At 48.3% G+C, this 10,470-nt stretch overlaps 1 protein-coding gene across 1 annotated transcript in view; it reads left to right on the top strand.

The window, feature by feature from the left end:
- Window positions 1-427: 427 nt before the first annotated feature.
- The window catches only part of LOC147684409 (myosin-4-like), a 44,698-nt gene continuing 34,655 nt past the window's right edge, over window positions 428-10,470 (top strand). Inside the window, exon 1 of the mRNA XM_086940334.1 lies at window positions 428-519. The gene's annotated coding sequence lies outside the window, so the exon portion shown is untranslated. The remainder of the gene's footprint in view (window positions 520-10,470) is intronic.

Raw genomic sequence — 10,470 nt, 5'->3', positions numbered from 1 at the left:
ATAGCCGCCGCCACTTGGCATCCACGATCATGTTTAATTGCAGCTGTTATTTATAGAGTTAAGTGTACATTTGATTTTGTCGCATTCGGTTTCTGATTTCCACCAGTAGAAGGTCACCCGTGCTGAATCAGCAGATGGGCCTGTATATAAGAAGGGATGGCGGCCCACTGCTGCAGCTTCAGACTTTACGGTAAGTGCAGCAGCTCTGGGCGCTGATTTAAGTCGTTTTACAGCTCGTTTGAGGGGGTGCAGCAAAGGTACCTCGCAAGAACTCCCTCACTCCAGGCTCCCTTCATACCCCCAGGCACCCTTTCCCCTCACACCGAGTCCGAGCAAAACTAAGCATTGTGGCAAAAATGAAGCATTCCTAACTTAAAGTGGAAATGCATGCACGTAGCTCAAGTTGCTCGAAAGCAAACTGTGATGTGAAGTTTGATCGGAAGGACTTACTGTACCGTGCTTGCTTTTTTGCAGGGGCTCCGGGAAGGATTTGGTTTCTGAAGCTAAAGGCATTGAGAGGTAAGTCTCGAGTCCACTGAGGTGGACGTTAACGCATGAATCAACAGGTTTACACTCCCCTTGTAGTCCGTGCACGGGGTATTCAGTGCTGAGCTGCATACGTCCTAACCCAACAAAAGCGCGTAGAAGTGAGCGAGGCTGGAGGGCAGAGAAGCCTCTCTAGAGCCTGTGTGCGGGTGCACAGGGTAGCACCCACAGAGCCTTCAGACTCAGGTGAGGCCTCCCATCCATGGTGCGAGGAGGAGCGTCAGATAACTTGCCAATGTTCCCACCAAGAAAAGATCTTCGTAGCTTCGCCTTCCTTCATTTGAAAGAAGCACCCCCAATGTTTCGGACACCGTTTGCACTCCGAGTCCAGACTTGCTGCGCTTCGGGCCAAGAGGCCATTCCCATGGGTCTGGGATGCAGTCACTCCCACAGAACTCCACTATTTCCAAACCTCTGACGTTTAGACTTTAACAGCAGAAGGTAAATGGGGCTGGGAAAGAAGTTTAATCGAGAAAAACCGGGCAGCACACTGTCCCCCTTAAAATGCACTCTTGGACAAAACAGAACACCCCCACGACTAGTTGTGAGATCTGTGGATACCTTTTCTTGGCTTTTTGAACTTGTGGGAGAGCTACAAAGTGAAGAATATACTCTACCATTACTTTAGAGTAATGGTGTCACTAAACTGCTATGCATGTACCAAATCCATATCCAGGAAACGCAAATAGCACATATTAAGAGGCCAACTTCTAAGACCGATCTGGAACACCTCAGAATCTCAAAAATTCAACAACTCTGTATGATACGAATCAGAAAATCCGTGTTTATTTTAATTGAAGGTTATTCCTTGTTTCCTCCCACTGGAATGTCACATTTCCCAAGAGCTTTAGATGAAGTATGAATCATACGGTGAAACCAGGGAGGGGCACACAGTCCCATCTAACAAGCTACTGTAGTGCACCTTCCAGGAGCCTGGGCTGAGGTTACCCCCTCCCCCCTCCCTGGCACCTGTCCAGTGTGAGATAAATTGTCATTTGCTTCCCAGTTAGGTCTCTGAGGCTGGATCAGCAGTCATCCCTCCAGGGGGCTGAAGGCGACTCTCGCCTTATTAAGAGGGTTTTATTACAGCGCTTAGATGCCACTGCTAGTTAAATAGCTGCTTCGGGGTCGTTAACTATTTATTTATGGGACCTGGCTGACTTTCATGGGGCCGTAACTTTGAGACTTTAATGGGCTCAGTTGGGATTCTCTACATCGTGAGGTAGATTGGTGTAACTCTTGTGCGGTGGTCAGTCTTTGCGGTGCCGCTGTCCCATATTTAACGGAATGCGCTAAAGAAACTCTTCCTTCAAGAGCCTTCTCTGCAGCTTTCAGACCCCCCCCCCCTCCCCAAGCAGTGAAACACATCGAGGGGAAGCAGGGACATCTTCAGAATTTTGGAGCACTGGGCCAAAGTATTTTGGGGGCCTTGCTCGGATCAGCTGTGAATTTATGATCCCATTTCAGCTCTTTTATGCCCCTGTGGGACACTGGTCCAAATTATAATTGTGTTTAACATCTAATATTCATGGGTAGTGGCGTGTGTTTTCAATTTTATAATACATAATCAGATTATAATACTATTGCAAATAATCTCTGTGACCCCCCTTCAATTTCTCACATGTGAGGTCCTCTTATGATATAAAAGAAAAGAATCAGATGTTGCATGGTGTGGAAAAATGTAAATCTTTCTCTGCAAAATGTCTGTAATAGCCTCCCATACATCACCCACATTAAAACTAAATTAAAGGAAAATCGTACTTAAAACAATATGTTTAAGAATTATTCACGGTCATCAGGGCAAGACACTGGCGCTAGCTCTACCAGGGGGGCCCGTGGAAGACTGGGCTGTGGGCCAGGGCCCACTTTGGCCATGCCTTAAAACGTCTCTGAGGGGACCCCCTAGAATTGTAGCTCTGCACTGGGGCTTCAGCCCCATCCAGGCGGAGGCTGCACTGACACTCGCCTGTAGTGGGAGCTCATTCCCCAGGCACTCAGTACTCCGAGCGGAGGCTGCACTTACACTCGTCTGTAGTGGGAGCTCATTCCCCAGGCATTCAGTACTCCGGGCGGAGGCTGCACTGACACTCACCTGTAGTGGGAACTCATTCCTCAGGCACTCAGTACTCTGGGCGGAGGCTGCACTTACACTCGCCTGTAGTGGGAGCTCATTCCCCAGGCACTCAGTACTCCGGGCGGAGGCTGCACTGACACTCGCCTGTAGTGGGAGCTCATTCCCCAGGCACTCAGTACTCTGGGCGGAGGCTGCACTTACACTCGCCTGTAGTGGGAGCTCATTCCCCAGGCACTCAGTACTCTGGGCAGAGGCTGCACTTACACTCGCCTGTAGTGGGAGCTCATTCCCCAGGCACTCAGTACTCCGGGCGGAGGATGCACTGACACTCGCTTGTAGTGGGAGATCATTCCCCAGGCACTCAGTACTCCGGGCGGAGGCTGCACCGACACTCACCTGTAGTGGGAGCTCATTCCCCAGGCACTCAGTACTCCGGGCGGAGGGTGCACTGACACTCGCCTGTAGTGGGAGCTCATTCCCCAGGCACTCAGTACTCCGGGCGGAGGCTGCACTTACACTCGCCTGTAGTGGGAGCTCATTCCCCAGGCACTCAGTACTCTGGGCGGAGGCTGCACTGACACTCGCCTGTAGTGGGAGCTCATTCCCCAGGCACTCAGTGCTCCGGGCGGAAGCTGCCCTGACACTCGCCTGTAGTGGGAGCTCATTCCCCAGGCACTCAGTGCTCCGGGGGGAAGCTGCACTGACACTCGTCTGTAGTGGGAGCTCATTCCCCAGGCACTCAGTACTCCGGGCGGAGGCTGCACTGACACTCGCCTCTAGTGGGAGCTCATGCCTCAGGCTCTCAGTACTCCGGGCGGAGGCTGCACTGACACTCGCCCGTAGTGGGAGCTCATTCCCCAGGCACTCAGTACTCCGGGCGGAGGCTGCACTGACACTCGCCTGTAGTGGGAGCTCATTCCCCAGGCACTCAGTACTCTGGGCGGAGGCTGCATTGACACTCGCTTGTAGTGGGAGCTCATTCCCCAGGCACTCAGTACTCTGGGCAGAGGCTGCACTTACACTCGCCTGTAGTGGGAGCTCATTCCCCAGGCACTCAGTACTCCGGGCGGAGGATGCACTGACACTCGCTTGTAGTGGGAGATCATTCCCCAGGCACTCAGTACTCCGGGCGGAGGCTGCACCGACACTCACCTGTAGTGGGAGCTCATTCCCCAGGCACTCAGTACTCCGGGCGGAGGGTGCACTGACACTCGCCTGTAGTGGGAGCTCATTCCCCAGGCACTCAGTACTCCGGGCGGAGGCTGCACCGACACTCACCTGTAGTGGGAGCTCATTCCCCTGGCACTCAGTACTCTGGGCGGAGGCGGCACTGACACTCGCTTGTAGTGGGAGATCATTCCCCAGGCACTCAGTGCTCCGGGCGGAAGCTGCCCTGACACTCGCCTGTAGTGGGAGCTCATTCCCCTGGCACTCAGTACTCTGGGCGGAGGCGGCACTGACACTCGCTTGTAGTGGGAGATCATTCCCCAGGCACTCAGTACTCCGGGCGGAGGCTGCACCGACACTCGCCTGTAGTTGGAGCTCATACGCCAGGCACTCAGTACTCCAGCCTGGACCCAGGCATGGGGAGTGACTGTCACCAACAGCACGCGCGGCCCTGCTCCATTACCTGGGAGATCAAAATGCAATATCTATCAGTCCATGACGCGTGATCCTCTAGAACCATCTGGTCCCAGATGATGAACACCTTCTGGGAGGGGCTGCCAAGGACACCGAATCAAGCCCTTCATGGAACTTCTCAGCACGGTGGGCATCAGCCTCTGTAGTCCATGGGGGGACGGGCACCTCCTGGGGCATAGACCCAGCTTCAATGTGCCATTCTGCAAAGCTGCATTTGACTTGATACTGTGAAGGTTATCAATAAAGGGGATGGAAATTGTAGACAGGTGCATTTTATGTATAGTCTACAAGATCACATGGTGTCTGCAGGGTCGCCAGCAGCACTTCTCTGCCTAGAAGCACTTACCATAAAAGATATGGCACACTCCACCTTGTTGCAGGACAGCACTTTACAGTCAAAGACCAGACACAGTACATTACCCTTCAAAATGCATGCGTAAATTAAGGAATTACGTGAACTTATGTTTACTGTGCAACATTCAACTGAGGGATAGGTCTGCTTTCTAAAGCTGAGATTCTGACACTTGTGTTTTTTTCTAATTTAGCCCCTTTCAATGTATAGAATCACGTTTGATACTCCATCTGGTAGAAGCAGGGTGAGAAAAGGAAATTTGTTAGATATAGGTTGCTGACAAGACTGAAGATGGTATTTACGTTTCAGAAACTTACAAAAGTTACTTTGAGAGCATATATCCAAATTAATTAAACTCCCTCTACAATCTATAGTTTTTAGTCCATTTATTTAAAGATTCTTGCACCTAATGCACATCTTAGTCTGATTTCCTTGGAAGATTAGTTTGCTTAGTGTTCTGGATAGTTACAATAAGGCCAACCTTTCCCAAAGTCCACCAGCCGCCACTGAGTCAACACACAGTAAGGATTGAACCCTTTCAGGGACAGTGTGAGCTTTAAGGGGCAGATTGACAAGCCCCTTGCGCCTCTTTTACTCCACCATTGCGTCAGTTTTGTGACGCAGCGGCGGCGCAAAACCAGCGCCATGCTGCGAGGTATTTCCAACGTGGGGCACGTTGGAAAGCCCTGCGCTACATGGAGGCGTTCCGGCGCAGGGGGGGCGTTCTGGCACAGGAACGCCTCCTAAAAGTGGCTGAGTGAAATCAACAAGGCGTAAGGATTGACGCAGCATGTTAGGGATAGGGCACCCCCGAGCCTTGCTGGAGCTGCCTTGCGCTTGCAACGCAACTCCAGTAATGCGCCGTCTTTCCGACGGGGATGCAACACGCATCTGCCCATCCGTGCGCCATGGTGCGCCTCATTGTAAATGCGGCGCAACAGTGGTGGGTCACGGGTGGGCAGATGCATCGCAACTCTTCTGGCGCTTCCCTGCTGATAAGCAGAGATGCGCCAGAAGTAGTAAATCTGCCCCTCAGTGTGCTGCAAGGTGCAGGGGGGAGAGCGCTGAAAACGCACCAGGTATTTCAAGCGCAGCAGGCTTCACGCATGCTGCAGCACAGCAAAGGTGATGATTGCTCTGCAGAGGCCCATCCAGGCTCCAGCTACATCAATGCTGGCCTCTCTGCAGTGACTACCACAGGGGTCCAATCAGAGGGAATTGTGGGTGGCTTTGGTGAATTGGACTTCTATCCACAGAGAAGTGGACAGAAACCACGAGCTCATCCCACACAGGCCTCTGAACAGACTGGAAATGATACCAAGCGTTTATCTTTACCTGATCAGAGTCCGACTCAAACACCAACCCAGAAGTACCACTCTGCAATAAGCTGACCAATTGATCTGGGATAGGTTATTGGTGATATTTTGAGCTTCATCCAATATACATAATTTGCAAAGGATGAAAGGCCATTCACATGGCTTTAAGTGGGCTGGGTCCCACCGGTGCTGAGTACAGGCAGCTTTTTAAAGGAGGCCTCGAAACGGGTCTCTATCGGGCTCTGTTTTGTGCTCAGACACTGGCGGCCGTTTTTTTCCAGACTGCAGTGACAGCAGGCACATGGATGTGTGCATGCGCACACTGCTCACTTCTCGCTAGTGGAGATGCTACGGCATGACGTCATGCCAGGTGAAAGTTGAAGGGAAATCCTTTATAGAGAGTCATTTTCCTCTGATTTCCCTTCTCTCTGTGAAAGTCAGGAGCAGCAACATTGTCGTGGTGTCCCCAGGGCTTTAAGTGGAAGCTTTTTCAATATTATATACAAGCCATAGTTGCTGCTTATTTATCTCATGCAACTAACAACCATTGACATAGCCAATAGACCTGTAGGTATGATGTTACTTGTTGTATGCCGGCATCAAACAGCTTATTGCCAACAACGGAAGTCCTTGGGTTAATTGATTCTGTCATCTTCTCGAGTCCCACTCCCCTTGAGGCAAGGATAATACTGGATAAGGGAGGAAGTGATACATTTAATGGCCCGCCTAATGCCCTGTCTGTATTTCCCTCAGGGAGGACATCAATGACCTCTTTGTCTGTCCTGTCATGAAATATAGCGGGCTTGGGTTCCAAAACCAGCTCCCCTGAATGGCAATCTTTTATCTCTGGGCATGGTTTGTGCCTGTTTCAGGAAACTTGGGCAATGGAAACGATCTATTGTGTAGGCTATTTGAATTTTTATGTTTCAGCAATTGCAGGTGGTAAAGGCGGGCCATCGGGCGGTCTATCAGTCTGGGTTGGCCAAGATGTTGGCTTTGTGGTGAAGCTTTTAGAATCTCACAGTAAGGACATATTAATATTTAGATTCACATGGGGTGACGGCAAAAGGCTTTATGTGTATAACATCTCTGCGAGGGGCACTAAGGGAAAGAACTCGGATGTACTGGCCTCCCTAGACTCTCTGCTTGACCAGCATTCTAGGGGCAGAGATGTAATATTAGCAGGAGATTTTAACCTGACATTTGAACCCATTTTAAACAGGACTTCTAATTTTTATGATCTCGAAGATGAATTGTGGAATATCCCGAAATTAGAACTAATTCCCGTAAAAAAATGGACAGAAGCCATAATTCAGATGAATTCACTCTGTATGGAGAAAGGCCTGAGGGCCACAAATGGCAGAACTCAGTCAGACAAAGACGGTGCTGCCACATTTAACAATGGCACCAGTCAAAGCCGAATTGATTATGTTTTAATACATTTTCAGTTATGGCACAAACTAAGAGATATGAGTTTTGTTGTTCGCAAAGAAAGCGATCATAACCCGCTAGTTGTGGTCTTTGAAATTAGAGCAGACATAGTTATATCTCCCTCTGAAGGGGATTTGTTAACCCTTGTTCCAATTCCATCAAATAATATGAGGCGCTTGAAATGGGCGATTCTCCTAGTAAAACCGAAAGTCCAAGAGATGTTGGCAGTAGATGCAGTTAATGCAACTTCAGTCATGGAGGAACTTTTGTTTAATAAGGCCTCGTCTGAGGAGGTTATTAGATTCCACAGGGAGTTCTTTAGAACGCTTTGCACCTATTTTCTTAAGACTGGTAAAAATAATGGTACCATCCGGAAAAAGGGAAGTGCCTGGTTTAATAAGGAATGAAAAGAAGCCCGTAGCTCCCTGGGGAAAGCAATTAAGGATGGTAATATGCCCTCAGTTGAATATTCTAGGCATAAATATAAGAAAGCCCAGGAGATGGCAAAAAAATCTTGGGATGAAAAAAGGTGGCAGGAACTTAAAAGAGCCTGTGAAAATAAAAATCAGAAACTCTTCTGGGATGAAGTAAAATGGGGCAGAGGTGGGACCCATGCAGAACCAGTCAATTATGTGAGCCAAGATCAATAGGTCAAGCACTTTGAATCACAATATGAGTCTAGTGATGTTGACGAGGAACAGTCTGCCCCCCATGGGTTTATTATGACGACCCTGCCTTCTTAAAAATGGATGTCGACATTGCACTAGGTACCCTGCAGGGAGGTAAAGCGCCAGGCCCTGACGGCATTCCAGCCGATATTTTTCTCCATGATAAAACTATATGGAGCCGTTACATCTTACTTCCAATGAATGAAATTGCAATGGGTGCACCGATACCTGAGTCTTGGAAAGGTGCTGTGATCATCCCAATATTTAAAAATGGTGATAAATCTAATCCGGGAAATTATAGACTCATAAGTCTAATTGACTAATCCCAAAAGACCAGGGGTCGCCTTGTTTTAGATAAAATCCAGGAGTGGCTTATTGAGCAGGACATCCTATCCCCCCTTCAAGCAGGCTTCCGTTCAGGCGTAAGCACTATTGATCAGACATTTCGCTTCACTTTCCTTTGTTGGAAAACAGTGGTCCTGGAAAAATGCAGCCTGTTTGCTGCCTTTGTAGACCTAAGGGCAGCTTTTGACCTAGTGCCTCGAAATACACTGTGGAGAGTTTTGTCTGATTTAAAGATGCCCCAAGATCTATTATCTCTTGTAGCTAGACTCCAAGAGGACACCTATGCGAAGATTAGGTGGGGAAGTCAGGGCCAGGTTACTCCCGCATTTAGAGTGGGCAGGGGGGTGAGACAAGGTTGCGTTATGGCCCCCACTTTGTTTTCCATCTTTATAAACAGGGTTGCAAAATTCTTGGAGGACACTCCAAAGGACGCACCTAAATTGGCGGGAGTAAGAATTCCGATTCTTATATTCGCCAATGACACCCTCTTAATAGCAAAATCTCCAAGTGGTTTACAGCGAGCATTAGTTCTCTTTAAGGAATTTTGTCACATACGGGGTCTTGAGATAAACGTCTCAAACACTAAATACATGACATACAACCCTCAAAGATCCTCAGGGGGAGTAATGCTATTGAATAAGCATCCCTTGGAGAAGGTGAATGACTTCACATACCTAGGAGTTATTATCCAGGATAATATGAAGTGGGATAAGCATCTGGACATGGTCACATTAAAACATTGCCAGTTAGGGGGTACCATATTGTCCGAATTTAACGCATACCTTACCAAGCCAGTAAGTCCTCCTTTGACTATTTACAATATGAAAGTCGTTAGCGCAGTCCTCTATGGGGCAGAACTTTGGGGCTTTAATAACCTGTCTAAATTGGCTGTAGCGGAGAATAGCTTCTTTCGAAAATTAGCGAATCTTCCGCAAAGCACCCTGGTAAAGCCCATGCTCTACGATCTAGGAAGGAATGCACTCACGGATAGCGCTAGACTACGCCCCTTGATGTACTGGTGGAGAATCTGGACAACCCCGGAACTGGCTCACTATGCTAAGGGCTTTAAAGATCTGATACGCTGTGACCGTTTAAAAAAGATCTCATGGTTACAGCAGGTTAGATCACTTATGCCAAACATTGGTTTGGTGGCCCTGTGGGAAAACCCTGAGAACGCCCGGTTCCCGTCCAGAGAACAAATGAAGGAAATATACTGGGGATGGGTGGATACCAATACATATAGGAAAAGTCACCCCTTGACTCTGACGGGCCAATTCCTCATGGTTAAAACAGTCCAAAACTTAAAACCTTACTAGGATGCTATCACAAAGTAACAAGATAGAAAGCTCCTGTTTCAATTGAGAGTAGGTGCGCTCCCAGTCAAACTGTTTACCGCAAGGTGGGAGGCCTTAATGGACACTCTTTGTCCTAGTTGCAAGGATACCTCTGAGTCTTTGGCTCATTTGCTATTTGCCTGCCCCACCTATATTCGCCCAAGACGAATATGGCTGGCCCCTATTTCTCGAGTCCTGGGGACAAGGAAATGCGATGAGGTGCTAAGATTGCTTCGCTCGGAAACATGGCTGCCACTTAATATCGCTGCAGGCAAATATTTAGGCTGGGCATGGACTATAAGAGCCAAAGCTACTGTGGCATCATGATTAATGTGCTTAGTGTATATGTCTTTAATTGTTATAGAAACTTGTACATATATGAACTTATAGATGATCATGGCTCCCAAACTAGCAACATTGTACTGCTCCTTTTCTATTGTTAACTATGAGCTGGGTTTCCATGTGTGTTTATTGCTCTAGTTGCACTGTTTTATAAAAAAAAAAAGTATAGATGTTTTTTAACTGAGAGATGCTACTCGTTTTACCTGATTTTATCTGTTTTATTGGGAGCTGATGTTATGGTTTATGCTTTTATGACAAACTGTTGAATAAAGCTTAATTGATGATGACTTGTTGTATCATATATCTGGATGCTATGACAGAAACAGAAAAATACCAGTCGGGCGGCACATTATGCTAAGCACAGGTTTTTAGCTTATGTGTTTTAAGCCACGCCCCTTTGAGTGACACCCCAGTTATTTCA

This window comes from Lissotriton vulgaris, chromosome 10 (genome assembly GCF_964263255.1).
Source record: "Lissotriton vulgaris chromosome 10, aLisVul1.2, whole genome shotgun sequence".
In the NCBI taxonomy this organism is placed as follows: Eukaryota; Metazoa; Chordata; class Amphibia; order Caudata; family Salamandridae; genus Lissotriton; species Lissotriton vulgaris.
Note: the sequence above shows the minus strand (reverse complement) of the source record. Positions and strands in the feature narration are given on the sequence as shown.